We start from the raw sequence: 20,772 nt of genomic DNA, 5'->3' as shown, positions 1-20,772 counted from the left end.
GTCTTTCACAGGGAGATCCAAGGACACTGTGGGAAGAAGATCTTGGGTCCCCAAAGCCCCAATCTGATCACATTGCCCAGTGTTAGTGATGACAGCTCTTCCTGGCATATGTTGGTTGGGTGGGATGGTCTAAGGACGGCAGGAAGTTTTAGAGCCTAAATTTACCAACTCTCGGCCCCTGCTTGATGATGTTCAACAGAACGAACAAAGCTGTAGATTACTTGTCCAGATGGCCTCTTTATTTTTAGATTGGTGATCCGTTTCCAGCGTCTCTTTATTTCTTCACCATGATGGTCTGAATGATGACTTCAGTGAAGGGCAAACTCAGGCACTCTAGGAAAGATACATTATTTAGCGTGTTATTGCCTGACACGTTCTGGGAAATCGTAGGGAAAAGCATCTTCATGTGCAACATATGGGGTTTTTTTTTTTTTTTTAATTTATTTGTTTTTGGTACATTTACAGTTAAATTCCCCAAATCAAAGAAAATGACTTCCCAGTTCTGGGGAAAATAAATTACGAATGGAAATGGAACCCAGCTCCTCTCTACCACACGGGGCCCAGAACATCATGTTCTCTGCTGCAAAACTGCATAGATCAGCTTGGCCACAGAACTGCAGGTGCCTCACTGATCCACATTCCTCAGTTAAGGACCAAGTTAGAAACCTTTATATATACTCTCACTGAGGGAATTAATTAATATCTGTGTTAGTTTCCTAGGGCTGCCATAACAAATTGCCACAACTCAGTGGCTGAAAACAATAGACATGTATTCTCTCATAGTTGAGGAGGCCAGAAGTCCACAATCAAGAGGCTGGCAGAAAACAAGGTGGTTCCTTCCATTCCATGACTCCCTCCTAGCTTCTGCTGGTGTTCAGCAGTCTTTGCCAGTCTTTGCTTTGAAGACGCATTATTCTAATGCCTGCCCCTGTCTTCATATGGCCCTCTTCCCTGTTCCTCCAATTTTCCAATCTCCCTCTTATTTTTAAAAAAATTATAGATAGGGTCTCGCTTTGTCGCCCAGGCTGGAGTACAGTGGTGTGATCTTAGCTTGCTGTATCCTCAAACTCCTGGACTCAAATGAGCCTTTCACCTTGGCCCCCCAAAGTGCTAGGATTACAGGTGTGGGCCACTGCACCTGGCCTTCCGTCACTTTTGTTTCACAAGTACATAATCATTGAATTTAGGGCTCATCCTAAATTCTAGATCACCTTATCTCAAGATCCTCAACTCAGGTACATTTGCAAAAACGATTTTCAAATAAAGTCAAATTCACACATACCAGGGATTAGGACTTGGGCATGTCTTTTCAAGGGATGCAATTCCACCCACTACAATATCATAGCAAACGTGCATCAAAAAGGTGAAGTCCATTACCACTGCTCCCATGTTGTATTGACTGCAAAGGCGTATGGCATCAAGCCTTGGAAATGTAACAGGCCCATTTCTCGCAGTTGGAAAATCAAAAGTGCTAGAAAATGAGCTGGCTCATCCTGTAGGGATGGGTAGTGGGTCGCCTCAGGCCCTGCTGTCATTCCCAGGGACCCCGTTTGCACAGCTGCGCGTGGAGCCGGCTGGCACGTTGTCAGCAACACTTTTTTCATGTGTGCTTGCTCTCTTAGTGTCTGTAACTAGCGGGCGGGTGTGGTGCCTGTCATTCATCTCCCAGGGTTTGATAAATGTTATTATACTTCTTGATGGGTGCCTTCTGGCGTATTTACCACTGTGTACCTTTGCTGTTTATTGTGGTTCCTTGGAGCCCAATAAAAGCAAGATAAAAAAAGCAAGCAAGAACAGGGCAGGAAAAGTCAGAACTGTAATTTAGTCCTGTAAGGTTCAATTGGATGCGTTTTTCCTTTGCCCCCTGCCTTCACCGCTGGGCTGTTCAGAGCCAGGCTCTGCTCCACTTCATCCCAGTGACATTATGACCCCCACATCCTCATCCTTTCTGGGGTAATCAGTATCTTCTTCAGTGCATGATGGAAAGGGGAAGATTTTAGTTTGTATCAGATGTTCGAAATCTTTGTAGGAAATCGAAAAAATATTAAACTTAAAACAATTGTTATTTTAAAATATGTATTATGAGAGATGTTGTAGTATAGCCACTGTAAAATGAGAGAAAATATTATACAGACCTGAACATGGGCCGGGTGCGGTGGCTCACGCCTGTAATCTCAGTGCTTTGGGAGGCTGAGGCGGATGGATCATGAGGTCAGGAGATCGAGACCATCCTGGCTAACACACGGTGAAACCCCATCTCTACTAAAAAAATACAAAAAAATTAGCCGGGCGCGGTGGCAGGCGCCTGTAGTCCCAGCTACTCGGGAGGCTGAGGCAGGAGAATGGCATGAACCCGGGAGGCGGAACTTGCAGTGAGCCGAGATAGTGCCACTGCACTCCGGCCTGGGCGACAGAGCGAGACTCGGTCTCAAAAAAAAGAAAAGAAAAAAGAAAAAACAGATCTGAATATGTAGCAGGCGTGGAGTGCTTAGGTTTCACGGGTGGCCTTGGAGGTTCTGGCTCTGATGCTACTGAGACAGCCAAGTATAAAGGGGTCCCTGAGAATCTCCGACCCGGCCTGTGCGCTGGGCGGAAGCCATGGAATTTCGTGATGTTTGCAGTGGGGAGGAGCCTGGCCTCTCCAGTTCCGGGGAGGTAACTAGGGATTCGGTCTGTGAGGCGGGAAGCCCACTAGGAGGAGACTCTCACTTTGCTGTGTCCCTCTTTCCTTTTTTTCTTTTTCACCCCATAAACCCTGTCCTCACCCTTCAGGGTGTCTGTGAGCCTAATCTTTCATGGTCGTGTGACAAGAGCCCGGCTTTTAGGAGAACTAAAGAGAAAGCCCTTACAGCACTACCATCCAGCGTCCTCCTCCTTCCTGCCCTGGATTCTTTAGAAATAACTGGAAACTCTCTCCAGAAGGTGTTTTCTGTGATGGCATAAATGGATCAGTGGAGGCCCAGGGCCAGTGCTCGGTCTCTGTCTTTCTCTCTCTCTCTCTCTGTCTCTGCTGTGTTTCCTTGGAATTCTGGCCCTCAGCCCTTTCCTGAACGCATCATCTCCTTGAGGGTAAAAGGAGCAAGAGAACACTGTTGTCGCAGACGCCTCATGTGAATTGTTCCATTTTTAAGACAGAGAACGACAGTTGGCCTTAAAAATAAATCTCATTTGTGTTTCTTTTGGTTGTTGAAAAGTAAAGAATTTTTGAAACAGGTCCTTTTTATATACAAACGTTTGTCTAAATAGAGCACTTTTTAGATCTTAAAACGAACAGGAAAGCGAGCACTCGGAGATGCTTCTGTTGTGGGCTTTGGTAGACAGAGAGAGAGGTGAAGATCCCTTCTATCCCTTTTTCTCTTTCAAATAAATGTTTTTATTGTGAAATATCCATAGCATAAAATTTACCACTTTTCACTGTGGAATGTACAGTGTAGTCATGTTTAGCACATTCATAATGTCACGTACTCATCACCACCATCCATCTCCAGAGCTTCCTTGTCCTCCCTGAATGAAGCTCTAAACTCATGAAACACCAGCTCCTCATTTTCCCTCCCCTCCAGCCCTTGATAACCACCATTCTAACTTCTGTCTCTATGAATTTGACTGCTCCAGACGCCTCACGTAAGCAGAATCATTCAGTATTTGTCATTTTGTGACTGGCTTATTATTTCACTTAGTATAAAGTCCTCAGGGTTCATTCATGTAGTCACGTGTCAGAATTTTATTCATTGTTAGGACTGAATAATATCCCACTGTATGGTTATACTGCTGTTTGTTGATTCACTCATCAATGGACACTTGAGTTGTTTCCACCTTCCCCGTCTTCCCACTGAAGCCTTCCTCTCCATCAGTTCCCAGCTGTCACACCCTCTCTCTCCTTGGTGATCGCCTCTGGAACAGAATTTTGCTGTTATGAGCCACTCCTGTCAAGAGGATTTCCCAGAGTATGTTAAAAAAAAAAATCAAACAGATAATAAGAACTTGCTTTGGGTAAGCTTTGGTGACATCTGTGAGAAAAAGAAAGTGACCTGGGAGACAGGGAGGGTTCCTGGCATAATAAACATTTTCTTAAACCTTTATGCAAATCCCAGATTAGTAGATATCGTGGGAGTCAACTTCTAAAAGAAAACTTGATTTCCAAAGGCCACGCACAGTTATTCTGTTTCACCATGTGTTTTGTTTGTAAGAGGAATGCAGTGGAATAGAGAATGTTTGCCGCTGCCAAGGTTTTCTCTTGTCCCCTTGCGAGGTGGAAACCAAGTGCTGGATGAAATTGTGTCTGGATGCTGAATAAAGACATGGTTTGCTGAATTCATTTTGGCAGCATACACTGAGGACAAAGTACCAGTCTACAACCACACTACTTAATTAGGATTCTCTGAAGACATGCCAATAGCATCTGCTTCTCAGAAGTAATGCTGCAAAAAGATTAGTCTTGATTTTGAGTATGACTTGATTTAGCCAGATGCACAGGCCCACTTCTTTAAAAGAAAGTCCAAATTTATCTTCTGTGTTCTTTGAGGGAGTGACAACCTAGAATCAGCTTCAAACATAAAATGTGGAAAGTAATCTAAAATTTTTACAATTATGATTGCACTTCTAGGATTTAGTAAACCTTTAACCACCAAGAGACTGGACTTGGGGGTGTGTTGCCTGTGATAGGATGCTAAGTTGTTTCTTGGCAGAAACACGGAGATCATTAAACTAGGATGGTGAAGAGTGACTTTTTGTCTCTGTCAGCTACTCTGAAGCTATCCCTGAGTCCCCTGGAAGACATGAGCATCCCTTCCTCCATGACCCCAAGGCTCCTTGTGAATAATGCCACATTAGAGCACTTGTAACGCCATGGTGGAATTTTCATGTGTACACGGGGTTTCATGTACACATGTGTGTACATAAAGGGCACAGACTCTGCCTTGTTTTATTCTAAGCATGGGGCCAATTAATTGCAGTAACAAGGACAACCATTTATTAGATGGCTACTGCCCTGTAGGCCCTACTCTAGAAACTTAATCACAGTGAGAAAGGCATTATCATCACCATTTCTCAACTGAGGACCAAGTAGTTTCAAATTCCCTCTGGTCACTCAACTCATAAGTGGATCCGTGAGACCTGTGGGACTCCAAAGCTGGTGCTTTTCTCATCAGAACATGACTTTCATGTTGGTGGGAAGACACCATATGTCTCATAAAAGAGTTAATTATCAAAACCGCAATGAGATTTTTCACACTCACTGGGATGGCCACGATCGAAAAAGATAATGGTAAGTGTTGATGAGGATGTGGAAAAATTGAAACCCTCATAGCTTCTGGAATGTACATTGGTACAGCTCCTTTGGAAGAGTATTTGGCAGTCACTCAAAAAGTTAAAGTTGCTATAGGACCCAACAATTCCTCTTCTAGGTATATACCTGAGAGAATGAAAACATGTGTTCTTACAAAAATTAATATAAGAAGGGTCGTAGCAGCATCATTCATAGAAGCCTAATGTCCATTAGCTGATGAATGCCTAAATAAATGTGATATATTCATGCAGTTGAATATGATTAGGCAACAAAAAGAAATGAAATACGACACATGCTGCAACATAGATGGACCTCGTAGACATCCTGCTCCGTAAAAGCCAGACACAGAAAGTCACATATTGTGTGATTCCATTTACATGAAACATCCAGAATAAGCAAATCTATATAGATAGAAAGTAGGTTAGTGGTTAGCCAGGGCTGGGGATGGAGAGCATTTGAAGGGGATTGAGGAGGAACCACTTATGACTTTGAGGTTCCTTTTCGAGATGACGAATTGTGATAATGGTAGCACTACTATTAAAAACCATTGAACTGTACACTTTAAGTAGATGAATTTTCTGGTATGTGAATTGTATTTCAAAGCTGTATTTAAAAAATATTTAATAAGGCCAGATGTGGTGGCTCATGCCTGTAATCCCAGCACTTTGGGAGGCCGAGGCAGGCGGATCACTTGAGGCCAGGCATTCAAGACCAGCCTGGTCAACATGGCGAAACCCTGTCTCTACTAAAAATACAAAAAAAAAAAAAAAATTAGCTCGGCATGGTGGTGGCTGCTTGTAATCCCAGCTACTTGGGAGGCTGAGGCAGGAGAACTGCTTGAACCTGGGATGCGGAGGTTGCAGTGAGCCGAGATTGTACCACTGAACTCCAGCCTGGGCGACAGAGCAAGACTTCATCTCAAAAAAAAAAGTAATAACAATAATAATTAATGAAGATCTTTGCCTGTCTCAACAGTCACTAATTGCTGTTAATAGCTCTTATGTACTATTAGCTTCAGGTTGGCATTACATTGTGATAACCTGGTCCAGTGTGTCCTTTCAGAAGGTAGCTGTTGTGCTTCCGTTTCACTCTGGGCACTTGTAGGGGCTCGTCTGTTAATGCTTAATGGTGGAAAGGAAGCATCACACAAGATTTACTAATTGTCAAAGTCACATTGAACATGTTCCTTTTTCATTCATCTTCATATTCTGAAAGGCTCCAGTGATTCCCCTCGAATGGTCTGTTACGTGAGCCTTTTGGAGAGAGACAGCACCCTTCCTGGCGGGCAGGGAGCCACTGATCAAATCCCGTCCCATCATCCTAAAGCTTTGAGGGCAGTGAGGACTCCAGTGAGTCATACTGACTGCTGCCACGACCCTGTTTACACTCACTCTTTGCAAGATGTCAGGGTCCTCTGTTCTTAGCCAACGTGGTGGGGGAATGAAGCTCTTGCTGCCTTTTTTTTTTTTTTTTTTTTTTTGAGACAAGGTCTCAGTCTGTTGCCCAGGCTGGAGCGCAGTGAGCCCTGACCTCCTGGGCTGAAGCAATCCTCCTACCTCAACCTCCTGAATAGCCGGAACCATAGGCATGCTCTGCCATGCCCAACTAATTATTAATTTTTTTGTAGAGACAGTCTCCCTACATTGCCTAGGTTGATCTAGGAACTTTTGAGCTCTAGTGATCCTCCCTTCTCAGACTCCCAAAGTGCTGGGATTACAGGCGTGAGCCACCACACCTGGCCTAAACTCTTGCTTCTGATACCTTTCCTCCCTGCACCATAAACATTGACAAAATTCATGGTCCTATTTCAGAATTGTACTACCTCACTGGGAGGCTTTGTATCATCCTTTTGTCCTCATTGAACATCCTTCTTTATTGATGAGGTGTTGAGCCCTTGGTCACCTCCAAGTACACTGAGTGTTCCATCAATGGACATCTCACTGCTGAGACGGTTATTAGCGGAGTGGTATGTCCTCAGAGGCCACTTGAGTAAATGTGGGGTTGGCAATGTAGCTAAATTGCATTTTAAGAGCAGAACCCACAAAGGCTCAATGTCTACGGTTCATCAATATCTTTCAGAGACTCATCCATTCATTTGACAGATGCCCTGCACTGCTCTAGGTCCTGGGGAGAGGCTGATGTCACGGAGCCGATGTGTGGACGCATGTGGCAGAGTAAGAGAGACATCAGTGTGAAGTCAGGTGGTCAGGAAAGCTACCCCGCTGTGGCCTGTGCCTCCCTCTGTAGCACAGTTACACCCGGCTGCTGCATTTGGTCTTCCAGAACTCCTTGATGTGCCATAGTCCATGCCATGCACTGTCTGTTACACCGCCATGGTTAGGGGTGTTGGGAGGGCCACCACTAAAATGAAAGTTCAAGAAGAATGGGGTTCTTGCTGGGCTTGTTTCCCATCAACTCACCTGCATTTATAGCTGTACCTGGTAGGCAGTAGACACTCAACTATCTGTCAAATCAGCAAATGTTAAATATCACTACAAATACCTGTAGAATCAACCACTATTAAAATGATATAGTTCCCCTTAGTGTAAGAAAGAAATTAAGGCAAAGGTGAACAAAGAAAATTTTAAGATATTAAGCTAAATGTCTAAGACAGATAAATAGTGTAAATTCAGACGATGAAGATACTGAACCAGATGGCTGTGTGTTTCTCTATCTCACCACCAATACGCTTTAATTACATTAGTCAGACCCAGACTATGGTCTGATTTTCCAGTGGTAAGAGCTCTTGCTTATTATCAGCTCTTATTTGCTCTCAAAAACATTTCCTTCTCTTTAACATATGTAAATACCTCCCTTCAGATGCATGCGTATTCACATAGCCACAGATATACACACATGTAAGTGTAATCATCAGTTTATGAGATAAATTAGCGATGAGATTCTGATTTCTTCTTTCTATGCTACCAGATTTTTCCAAGTATGTATTCACCTTATTTAAAAAAACATGCTGCGGAATCTCGTTGTTCTTTAAATTTAAACTGATACTTATTAAGAGGGAGTGAACAGTTATTCAATAAATGGTCCTTATTGAATATTTATTGAATATTGATGAGTTTAATGCAATCAACTCAATAATTTGGGAGAACAGGGAATTTAGACACTCATTTCATACTATGCCTGAAAATAAATTCATTATTTATTTAATAATGAAAGATGAAAGGCTTAAATATAATAAAGTTCAACCAGGCCGGGCACACCTGTAATCACAGCACTTTGGGAGTCCGAGGCAGGCAGATCACGAGGTCAGGAGATCGATACCATCCTGGCCAACATGGTGAAACCCCGTCTCGACTAAAAATACAAAAACTAGCTGGGTGTGGTAGCACACGCCTGTAATCCCAGCTACTTGGGAGTTGAGGCAGGAGAATCGCTTGAACCTGGGAAGTAGAGATTGCAGTGCACTGAAATCGTGCCACTGCACTTCAGCCTGGTGACAGAGTGAGACTTTGTCTCAAAAAAAAAATAATAAAATAAATTTAAACCAAAGAAATACCAGGAGCCAATAACATTAAAGAAGTCTAGAAGAGCTCATACGAATGTATAAGGACCCCAGTAGATAAATTGGCAAAAGAATTCTAAAAGAGAGCTTACGGTAGAAGCAATATAATTACCAAGCAGACAAATGGAAGACATTCTGGTTCTTTTTTTTTTTTTGAGACAGAGTCTTGCTCTGTCGCCCAGGCTGGAGTGCAGTGGCTGAATCTCAGCTCACTGCAAGCTCCGCCTCCCGGGTTTGTGCCATTCTCCTGCCTCAGCCTCCCGAGTAGCTGGGACTACAGGTGCCCGCCACCTCGCCCAGCTAATTTTTTTGTATTTTTTAGTAGAGACGGGGTTTCGCTGTGTTAGCCAGGATGATCCCGATCTCCTGACCTCGTGATCCGCCCATCTCGGCCTCCCAAAGTGCTGGGATTACAGGCTTGAGCCACCGCGCCCAGCCTGGTTCTTTAACAAAGATATTAAAATTAGAAAAATAAAGTATGATAATATTTCCCACCTATTTAATTAGCAAGACATTTAAAAAATGAGTATCAGTTGCTGGGAAAGAGAGCAATTTTTTTCTGTGTTTCAGGTTATATCGTAAATTGATACTACTCTTGGAAATCAGTGGCCATATATGTATCAAGAGCTGTAAAACATTTCTAGCTATTTTATTTCTAGAAATCTCTTCTAAAACATACAAAACTATAAAAATGAAAGACTAATGATGCAAATTATGACTCATTTATGTGGTCATTTAAAAATTAGAAAAATAAAAATTCAGTTACTAAGATTTTAAAGTTATATGTAGTGTAAGCATAACTTACAGTAAAAAACAGGCATGTTTAAAATTACTGAAAGGAAGTACATTAAAACGACCCAGCGATGGAGTTGTGATGGAGTTCTGGGAAAATTTTTCATTTTCTTATTTTGTAATGCAGTCGCTTTTAAGTTTTAAAACACTTTTATAAATAGACTTTATATTTCTAAGAGTTATGCTTCCTAGAATATTAAGTTTTCGCAGATTATTTAAATCAGTAAAAATCAAAAGATGCCGGTTCTCTTGGCTGACTTTTAAATTAAAATGCTAATTAAGCATTTATTACCATAAGAGAAAAATACGCTTAGAACACCTTTCATTAATTCTACTTTTGCCAAACCACTCTAGGGTTAAATGATTCTCTTTCTTTCCCAATTTACATAGTTCTGTGGGAAAAAATCGGACATATAATGAGTTAAGTGGAGAATTGTTGCAAGCAATCCATGAACTGCCTTTTAAAAGCTTATCCTTTTGAGGGGAAGAGACATGGATTCTCCACTTCATCCCTCAGTTAAACAAAAATCTGAGTCTTGCATATTTAAAGATAAAAACATACTTAATTTTTAATGTTATTGTTATGGTCCAGTTTAGAAAATACAACCTCATTTTCTCCTCCGTTGTTTCTTGATACTGATCCCAAAGAATGTGTGTCAAACTAAGAAAGTTAATTTTCATGTAGCAGCATCTGGTTCCTTAGCCAATTCAGGGAACTCTTGAGTGTTTACCCTCAGAGCTTTTGCTGCTGTTTCTAGATTCCACCTTGTTAGCCTCTCACAAGCAGTCCGGTATTTGGTAGGGTGTCGGGGGCAGGGGGCTCATGAAGTCAGATTCCAACGTGCAGGGTTTGTTTGAGATGCCTGTAGGATCAACCAGGTTTCACCTCTGGATGTATGTTTAATTCAGTGGACGTTGTCATTTTGATGGCACATGCCCTTCAATAAAAAGAAGTTAAAAGTATTCTAAAATGAGGTGGTGGATTATCTCTTTGGGTAGCTACATGGTCTCTTAAGTTTCTTCCATTTTAAGATAAAATTGCCAAAGACAGTTTTTACAGATTTGGAACTTTCTGAGCAGGCGATATGAATTAGGGTTTTGGTGGTGCCGGTTATTGCATCCAGAGGTTGGCACTGCTGTCATCTGCTGGTCTTAGAACACATTGAAGCACACTGATTGGAGCACACCGATTGGAGCACACCGATTGGAGCACACCGATTGGCTTTTGCTTTTGGAGCTTGGGTGTTGTGCAGTGTTCCCGCTTACCTAATCATCACTGTGTTGGTGGTGGAGTAGGGGTCCTTACTCTGGTTCCAAGCAAGTCATTAGAATGATCTGCAATTTGCAGTTCTAAAATTGGGAAAACTGGGGGTTTCTCCAAAGCGTGCATTAAACAGAATTTTTTCTTTCTTGAGAGTCCAGGTTCATACTTAAATTTTAATGAGTAATATTTTCCCATCAGTGGCCTAATGCACTATAAATTATATATGCTCCACATTAAAATCAGTTTTATTTTTTCACAAACTGGATTTAATGGTATTTGTTGTTTTGTATACCCCATGCGATAGAAATTTGTTGCTGAAAAGGAATTCAGGGGTCCTCCAGACCTGTGGTTTCCAAACCTGACTCTTTAGGAAAAAAACAAAAATCCTCCAGTTTCATTATGGACCTGATGAATGAGATGCCCACAGAGTATGGCCCAGGAAGCTGTTCTCCTAAAGGTCTCCAGGAAGGTTGGGAAGGAGGAGGGAAGAGCGTAGGGCCATTCTCCCTGGAAAGAAATAGACCAAGAGTTGATTGTTGTGTTAGCTGGTAATGGGTACTTAGGGATCCATTATTCTCTCTGCCCTTTGCATGTATTTGAAATTTTCCGTAATGAAAAGACTTAATAAAATAAAATAAAATAAAAGCTTCTCAGGTGATCCTGAAAATCAGCCAGGTTTGGGCAGCACAATCAATCCACCTCTACCCCTTAACAGGTGAGAACACGAGGGCGAAAGAGGCCATGCAGTTTGTGTGGATGAAGAACTCGGATAGGATCTAGAACTCGTTTCTGCCCATGGGCCTAAGCCCTTAACTCCTCACAGCCTCTGCAAACTAATCATTTTGCTGATCTTAGCATTTTTTATTTTTTATTTTTGAGACAGAGTCTCGCTCTGTCGCCCAGGCTGGGGTGCAGTGGCCGGATCTCAGCTCACTGCAAGCTCCGCCTCCCGGGTTCACGCCATTCTCCTGCCTCAGCCTCCTGAGTAGCTGGGACTACAGGCGCCCGCCACCTCGCCCGGCTAATTTTTTGTATTTTTTAGTAGAGACGGGGTTTCACTGTGTTAGCCAGGATGGTCTCGATCTGCTGACCTCGTGATCCGCCCGTCTCGGCCTCCCAAAGTGCTGGGATTACAGGCTTGAGCCACCGCGCCCGGCCGATCTTAGCATTTTAAAAGAGAATTAATAAATCTGACTTGTATGATTCACTTATGTTTTTTAAACACGGAGGAGTGTTGAGTGTTTTTGAGATGTTTTTCTTTCTTAACAAATTTTTCTAAGATGCTTTTAAAACCATTCCATTGTACTTCAAGGTAGCTACTGGCTTTTCAAACATAGGTTATGGGGCTACTACTTTGCTGCTAGTTAGCATATGAGGCCACTGGTAAAAGAATAAATCAATGAGCAGTAAAGGTGCTGAAAAGTGTCTATATGAAGCAGTGTCTAATGAGCCAACCGGAGAGACCAGCTCCATCCTGGAAAATTAAAACAGTGGTACTGTGACTTTGCCTACTGCCAATCATTGATCAGTCCTATCGGTCTGGCTTAACCTTCTAAAGCTCTTTACCACAATGAGAGGTGACAACGTGCTGGCGGCCCTCACTCGCTCTCATTGCCACCTCGTGTCCGCTCTGGCCACGCTTGAGGAGCCCTTCAGCCCACTGCTGCACTGTGGGAGCTGCTCTCTGGGCTGGCCGAGGCCGGAGCAGGCTCCCTCTGCTTGCGGGGAGGTGTGGAGGGAAGGAGAGGCACGGGTGGGAACAGAGGCCAGGCACAGCACTCGCAGGCCAGCGTGACTTTCGGGTGGGCAGGGGCTCGGCCGGACAGTGAGGGGCTTAGCACCCGGGCCAGCAGCTGTGGAGGGTGCACCGGGTCCCCCAGCACTGCCGACACACCGGCGCCGTGCTCAGCAGCCTCCCCGCGGGGCAGGGCTCAGGACCTGCAGCCCGCCATGCCGGAGCAGCTCCCCCGCTCCCTCTGGCCAGTGGACTCCCGCGTGGCCGGAGCCTTCCCGACGGGCTCTGCCTAGTGCTCCACAGTGTCGGATCCCATCAACCGCCCAAGGGTTGAGGAGGGCTGGCGCACTGTATGGGACTGGCGGATAGCTCCGCCAGCAGCCCTGGCATGGGATCCACTAGGCGAAGCCAGCTGGGCTTCTGAGTCTGGTGTGGACTTGGAGAACTTTTATGTCTAGCTGGGGCATTGTATATGCACCATTCAGCACTCTGAGTCTAGCATGTGGTTTGTGGATGCACCAATCAGCACTCTGTATCTAGCTAATCTGGTGGGGACTTGGAGAACTTTTGTGTGTAGCTAAAGGATTGTAAATGCACCAATCAGCACTCTGTGTCTAGCTCAAGGTTTGTAAACGCACAAACCTTGTAAAAGCAATCAGTGCTCTGTGTCTAGCTAATCTAGTGGAGACTTGGAGAACTTTTATGTCTAGCTAGAGGATTGTAAATGCACCAGTCAGCTCTCTATAAAATGGACCAATCAGCAGGATGTGGGTGGTGTCAGATAAGGGAATAAAAGCAGGCTGCCAGAGCCAGCAGCAGCAACTTGGGTTCTGTTCCACCCAGTGGGAGCTTTGTTCTTTCTTTGTTGGCAGTAAATCTTGCTGCTGTTCACTCTTTGGGTCTGCGTCGCCTTTATGAGCTGTAACACTCACCTCGAAGGTCTGCAGCTTTACTCCTGAAGTCAGCGACACCACGAACCCACCAGAAGGAAGAAACTCAGGACACACCATCTTTAAGAACTGTAACACTCACCGCGAGGGTCCGCAGCTTCATTCTTGAAGTCAGCGAGACCCAGAACCCACCAATTCCGTGCACAACAGTGTGTAGATAAGTTGCCTGTCATGTAAATACATCTTATTGATTTTGTCAGGCAGCCAGCCAGTTCCGTTAAAAATGTGTCAAATCGTCTGAATGATTTGACCAGAAACCCCAAGAGTCAACGTGAGGAGGAAAGAAAGAGGAAGGGAAGGGGAAAAAAAGAGGGAAGGAAAAAGAGAAATACCAGTGAACTGAGACTAAAGGAATGATCATTGGGGCTACTATGGCTTTTGCTTGGTTTTGGCAAGGTTTTATTTTATTTTATTTGTTTACTGTGAATGAAAACAAGAATTGGTATGGCAGGAAAAGCAAACTAACAAGGTGTTTTTTCCTACTGTACTCTCAACACAAAGCACTTCTGATCACCAAAATGTGGGGAGATTTTGCCCCCCACCCACACACAAAGCAACTCTCCAACAAAGAGCAACCGAGTGTCCTATAGTTCAGTGTAATTCTGACATTATCTACATGGAGATAGCATCAGGTCCGGCAGGATAAGGGCTCAGTCCCACAAGACTGCCCGGCCCCCCCATCCCCCCGCCGCCGGCCACTTCAGACATTAACAAGTACAGCTTATCCATAACTGCTGTCCAATTTAGCTACAAATTGACCCCCTTTTTGGGTTCTCGTGTTTGCTAGGACAGCTTGGAGAATTCAGGAATGCACATTACTTACATTTACCAGTTTATTATCAAGGGTATTACAAAGGATACAAATGCACAGCCAGGTGGAGGGGATGCGCAGGGCAAGGGATGTGAGGAGGGGTCCAGAGTTTCCACGGCCTCCCTGGACACACCATCAACCAGAAGCTTTCTGAACCCTGGAGTCCAGAGACTTTTATGGAGGCCTTCTCACACAGGCATGACTGGTGATTCACTCCATCTCCAGCCCGTCACCCCTTCCTGGAGACTAGGGGGCAGTAGGGCTGAATGTTTCAAGCTTCTAGTCATGGCTTGGTCTTTCCAGCGACCAGCCTCCATCCAGGAAACCACCCAGAGTCACGCCATGAGAACAAAAGACACCCATCACCCAGGAAATTCCAAGGGATTAGCTCTGTTTCAGGTTGTTGGAAATGAGTGCTCGATGTTGCAAAAAATAACACTCGAATAGAAAATATCTCAGCAAAGCAAATTTACTTCTACAGAAGGGTACTTCCTGTGTCAGTCACACTCACAAGAGCACACCGGACAAAGGAAGGAAGGGGTTTTTAACCCTAACACAGTTCCTGTCTCTGTGTCCTTCCCCTGTTGGTTGGGGTTGGACTGCACAATCTGAGATCTAAGCTGACCCAATTGACTACTGTTTGAAATTGCGTAGGGCTAGTTGGGTGGAAAAGGAGAGACTGTTACAGTACAAGGCATGTCAGGGCATGCCAAGGCATATCAGGGCGCGGCAAGAGCAGGAAGGGTGGTTTACAGATTAGAAACAAGAAACGAGAGTAGAAGGAGATTGGGCTTCAGAACAAAGAACAAGGACATTACACAGTTAAACCCTTTGAAGAGGAATTTTATCGTCCCTGACAAGGAACTGGGGTCAAAGGCCAAATATTAGAACAAAAAATTTCCTAACGTCCCTGTTGCTCAGCAATTACAAACATTTTAGAATCTCTGGGCCAGGAATTGGGGGAGGAGGCCAAATGAATATTTCTTATTATATCCCAGTGTTGCTTTCTTTTTGTTACAGGTTTTATCGAGATACAATTCATGTACCTGTAAGTTTCACCCAGTTAAAGGGTACAGCTCAGTGATTTTTTGTGTATGCCTCGAGTTGTACAAATGCTACCATAATCTAATTTTAGGATATGTGTTTTCATCACCCCTAAAATAAACTTTATACTTATTAGCAGTCATCCTCCTTTTCCCCATTATCTCAACCCTTGACAACCACTAATCTACTTTTTGTCTCTATGGATTTGTCTATTTCGGACACTTCACATAAATGGAATAATACAGTAAGTGGCCTTTTGTAACTGGCTTCTCATACTATGTTTTCAGGGTTCATCCATGTTGTAGCATGTCGCAGTGCTTCATTGTTTTAATGGCCTAATAATATTCCATTGTATGGATGTACCACATTTTGGTTATTCATTCATCAGTTGATGGACATTTAGGTTGTGTCCACATTTTGGCTATTGTGAATAATTCTGCCATGAGCATTACAGGTTTCATGTGGACACATGTTTACTGTTTTCTTGGGTCTATACCTAGAAGTAGAATTGCAGGGTCATATGTGTTTAGCATTTTGAAGAACTGACAGTCTTCTGAAGTGGTTACACCATTTTATGGTTCCTCCAGCAATGAGTTGAGGGTTCTAATTTCTCCACATCCTTGCCAACATTCATAGTTACAGATCCTCTTGATTCTAGCCATCCTGGTGGGTGTGAAGTGGTGTCTCATTGTGGTTTTGATTTGCGTCCCTATGACTAATGATGTTGAGCATCTTTTTATTTGTTTATTGGTCATTGTATATCTTCTTTAGAGAGCATGTATTCAAATCTTTGGCGCATTTTTTTTTTCATTAGCTTTCAAGTGAATTTAATGGTATTTTCTTTTTTTTTCTATTTTTTTTCATTATTTAAGTTCTGGGGTACATATGCACAACGTGCAGGTTTGTTACATATATGTACAGTTGCCATGATGGTGTGCTGCACCCATTAACTTGTCATTTACATTAGATATATCTCCTAATGCTATCCCTCCCCACTCCTCCCACCCCATGACAGGCCCCGGTGTGTAATGTTCCCCTTCCTGTGTCCTAGTGTTCTCATTGTTCAATTCCCACCTGTGAGTGAGAACATGCAGTGTCTGGTTTTCTGTCCTTGTGATAGTTTGCTGAGAATGATGGTTTCCAGCTTCATCCATGTCCCTACAAAGGACATGAACTCATCCTTTTTTATGGCTGCATAGTATTCCCTGGTGTATATGTCCTTGGCACATTTTATAATGGAATTATTTATCTTACTACTGATGGGAAAAGCACTTGTTTTATTTCACACATACCTCATGTTTTGAGTAAAAAAAATGAATGGAGACCAGGTGCAGTGGCTCATGCCTGTAATCCCAGCACTTTGAGAGGCCGAGGTGGGCAGATCACTTGAGGTCAGCAGTTTGAAACTAGCCTGGTCAACATGGTAAAACCCTGTCTCTACTAAAAATACAAAAATTAGCTGGGCGTGGTGGCAGGAACCTGTAATCCCAGCTACTTGGGAGGCTGAGGCAGGAGAATCACTTGAACCCAGGAGGTAGAGGTTATAGTGAGTCTAGACCATGCCATTGCACTCCAGCCTGGGCAACAAGAGCGAAAGTCTGTCTCAATAAAAAAAAAAAAAAAAAAAAAAAAAGGAAAAAGGCTGGAAAAAGTAATAAATGTTTTAAAACACCCAAAAGACATTATGAACAGTTTGATTGACTTATAGTTCCATGTAACCTAATTTTAGGACTCATTCTGGTAGTGGGAGAAACCTGACATTGATAATATATAAATAGAGCACACACACAGAATCCTGAATCCTTTTAATGCCTATTAGGATAGGTGCTAAGCCTGCTGGGAGAATACTGAGTTAGTGGAGCTAGCTGATTTACATTGAGAACATTCTGATATTTGTGAATTTCTCATGCTATATAAATTAGAGATTCATATGTGCAATTGTGAATATTTCACTGATTCTGTTGGAGGTTTTTTTTGTCTTTAGCTAAGTTGTATGGAAACTCAAGAGATAAGTATCTCATTTGTGGTATTGTGAATTTTTCCAGGGGAAGAAAACCTTTTTTCTCTTACAAACAGTTGAAGAAAATTATCTTTTCTGTTTTTAAATTATCATAATTGGGTTTCTCCATCACAGATTTGTCAAACTATAGAGTATGTATAAAGTCATGTTTATTCATTTGGTATTCTCAACATAAGTATACTAAACTTGATTATGTTAATTTCAGAAGAATAGAACATTAAGCTTAGAATTAGGCAAATATACACAAGTTGCAATTGTGTACAGGGATTGCTTATATTTCCAGGATAAAATCAAATCTTATCCCCAAATCTAATTAGTAGCTGTTCATTGGTGTATTTGACATACAGCAGCCGACTTTTCTCACCTCAGTAACTAGTACATCATCAACAGATGCAGCAGAGCCTTGACCGCTAATTAGAGTTCTCCGCCAGAATGCTCGAGCCTGGTATAGGCTCTAAAGAGTTGAATCAAGGACATCCTAGCAGTGGTTTTTGGAGAAACAAAAATTAGAGGTTAAATGCATAGCAGTCTACACAAGAGAGATGGTTATTTTTCGGCCGGGCGCGGTGGCTCAAGCCTGTAATCCCAGCACTTTGGGAGGCCGAGACGGGCGGATCACGAGGTCATGAGATCAAGACCATCCTGGCTAACACGGTGAAACCCCGTCTCTACTAAAAAATACAAAAAGCTAGCCGGGCGAGGTGGCGGGCACCTGTAGTCCCAGCTACTGGGGAGGCTGAGGCAGGAGAATGGTGTAAACCCGGGAGGCGGAGCTTGCAGTGAGCTGAGATCCGGCCACTGCACTCCAGCCCCGGCGATAGAGCCAGACTCCGTCTCAAAAAAAAAAAAAAAAAAAAAAAGAGAGATGGTTATTTTTTTTAGATGCACAGAAGTAGATCTCAGTATTATATATACTTTTATTAGTCAGTGCTCTTTGCTACTTTAAATCTGTTTCCAAACTCCACTAGTTTCCTAAAGCTGCTGCAGCCAATTACCAAACTCATTTTCGTAAAACAACGGAGATTTATTCCCTCATAATTCTGAGGCTAGAAGCCCAAAAGACACCCATCAAGGTGTCTCCAGGCCATGCTCTGTGCGAGGCTCTAGGGAAGAAACCTTCCTTGCCTCTTCCTGGCTTCTGGGGGCTCCCTGTGTTCCCCAGCTTGCTGCTACATCACTCCAATCTCTGCCTCTGATTCACATGGCCGCCGCCTCTCTGCGTATCTTTGTGCGTGTGTCCTTTTCCTTCTTGTAAGGACACCAGTCATTGGATTTAGGGCCCACCTTAATCCAGTATGACTTCATCTTTTTTTTTTTTTTGGAGAAGTAGTCTTGCTCCATCGCCCAAGCTATAGTGGCACGATCTCTGCTCACTATAACCTTCGCCTCCCAGGTTCAAGGGATTCTTGTGCCCGAGCCTCCCTAGTAGCTGGGACTACAGGTGTGCACCACCACACCTGGTTAATTTTTGTATTTTTAGTAGATGTGGGGTTTCCCCATGATGGCCAGGCTGGTCTCAAACTCCTGGCTTCAAGTGAACTGCGTGCCTCGGCCTCCCTGAGTGCTGGGATAACAGGCATGAGCCACCATGCCCAGCTGACCTCATCTCAATTTAACTAAATTGCACCTGCAGAGACCCTGTTTCCAAATAAGGTCACATTATCAGATTCCAGCTGGAGGTGAACTGGAGGGGCAGGGGGTTGGGAGGATGGGACACGCAAGCCTAGCCACTCCATTTTTGAGGTACGTTTTTAATGATTGTAGATTTTCATGGATGCTACTTATCAAACAAGATAACAAACGACCTCTCACAGATTTGGGGGCATATGTTTGTATGTTTCTGGAAGGACTCTAAAAATTCAGATGGAAATTGATATTTTTGAGGCATCTGCCACACACGAGGCAGTTCTGCATCAGTTGCCTCCTTGAATTCTCTGAAGTTACTTTCTGTTTATTCCTGTTCCTGATATAATTGCAATTTGCTGAATTTGTTGGTAACTTCTTAAAAATGTTGCCATTTCCTACCTATTACCATATCTGTGTTTATCTCATGCCAAATGCAGTTCTCTTAGCCACTGAACAGCTAAATTTGGGAAAGATTCTGAAGCTACATAAGCCTCAGTTTCCTCATCTGTAAAAGGGGGCCAGCAATTCATCGTTAACCTTGTGACATTGTGGTGGCTGGCAAATACCATGTCAAACAGGAAATGTTCCACAAGTGGCAGTTCTTCTTGTTACGCTTTTTTTAAAGCTCTTTTGGAGGTGTGCACAAATTCTTACTCTTTCTGTGCTTACTGCCAAAAAGAGTTTAGGGATAGATGTATTGTACTGTCCCATTTTCCAGTACAGACATTGTAATTCATGGGCGTATCAGTTAAGAATTGGATGCAGCCGGCCGGGCGCGGTGGCTCACGCCTGTAATCCCAGCACTTTGGGAGGCCGAGGCGGACGCATCACGAGGTCAGGAGATCGAGACCATCCTGGCTAACACGATGAAACCCCATCTCTACTAAAAATAAAAAAAATTAGCCGGGCACGGTGGCAGGCGCCTGTAGTCCCAGCTACTTGGGAGGCTGAGGCAGGAGAATGGCGTGAACCTGGGAGGCAGAGCGTGCAGTGAGCCGAGGTTGCGTCACTGCGCTCTAGCCTGGGCAACTGAGCATCTGAATGTGGCTGTATACGGTACAAAAATTCTAAAGAATAGCAGACTGAATGAGAATGTTTATTTCTCCCTCACATGGAAGGAGTAGGGAGGGGGTGGGCCAGGGCTTCAGAGCAGCTCCACAGTCATCAGGAACCAGGCTTCTGTGTCTCTGTTGTACCATCCAAGCCCAGGGCTTCCATGCACAGTCCCCTCTGACTCCACATGGCTGTGTAGCTCCAGCCCTCGTGTTTATGTTGCATGCTACAAACCTATAAAAGGACAACCAGGATGCCTCTCCCAGCTGAGTGACCTCCCTCTAAGCAGCTTTTCAGGAAGTTTCCACATAACACTTTCACTAACATCTCATTTGTTCAGTGACCATGTTTAGCTGCAAAGAGGGGAAAAATGTTTTCTTCTCTTTCAGGCCTCGGTATGCCCAGCTCAAATGAGGGTTCTTTTATTAAGGAGGGAGGGGAGTGGATGTCAGGGTGGGTAGCCAGCATTCTGTGCTGTAATGGGATTGTATTCTGTAGGGCTCTGAAGATAGCACTTGGGGATTGAGGAGTTTGGTCTGAGAAGTGAACCTTGTGTGTAGCTCTGTATCTAGGGTTCTAAACATCCTGCTTTAGAACTATGGCCTTGCAAGTGGTTTTTGAAACAAGTCATTCATAGGCAGAGAACTGTGTATCCTTCAAGCCTGAGAGAAAA

General features: G+C 43.6%; 1 protein-coding gene and 1 long non-coding RNA gene across 3 annotated transcripts in view; one reads left to right on the top strand and one right to left on the bottom strand.

Moving 5' to 3' along the window:
• Positions 1–20,772, top strand: part of PRKCA (protein kinase C alpha) — a 514,582-nt gene that overhangs the window by 298,489 nt on the left and 195,321 nt on the right. The window lies entirely within an intron of this gene.
• LOC117067397 lies at positions 3,810–12,519 on the bottom strand. The gene is made up of 3 exons (XR_004430726.1): positions 12,427–12,519; positions 7,705–7,748; positions 3,810–3,891 (listed from the first exon to the last, which is right to left on the bottom strand). It is a non-coding gene; the product is annotated as an uncharacterized LOC117067397 (long non-coding RNA).

This window comes from Trachypithecus francoisi, unplaced genomic scaffold (assembly GCF_009764315.1).
Source record: "Trachypithecus francoisi isolate TF-2019V2 unplaced genomic scaffold, Tfra_2.0 Lachesis_group20, whole genome shotgun sequence".
NCBI lineage: Eukaryota > Metazoa > Chordata > Mammalia > Primates > Cercopithecidae > Trachypithecus > Trachypithecus francoisi.
This window is presented reverse-complemented; position numbering and strand designations above follow the sequence as displayed.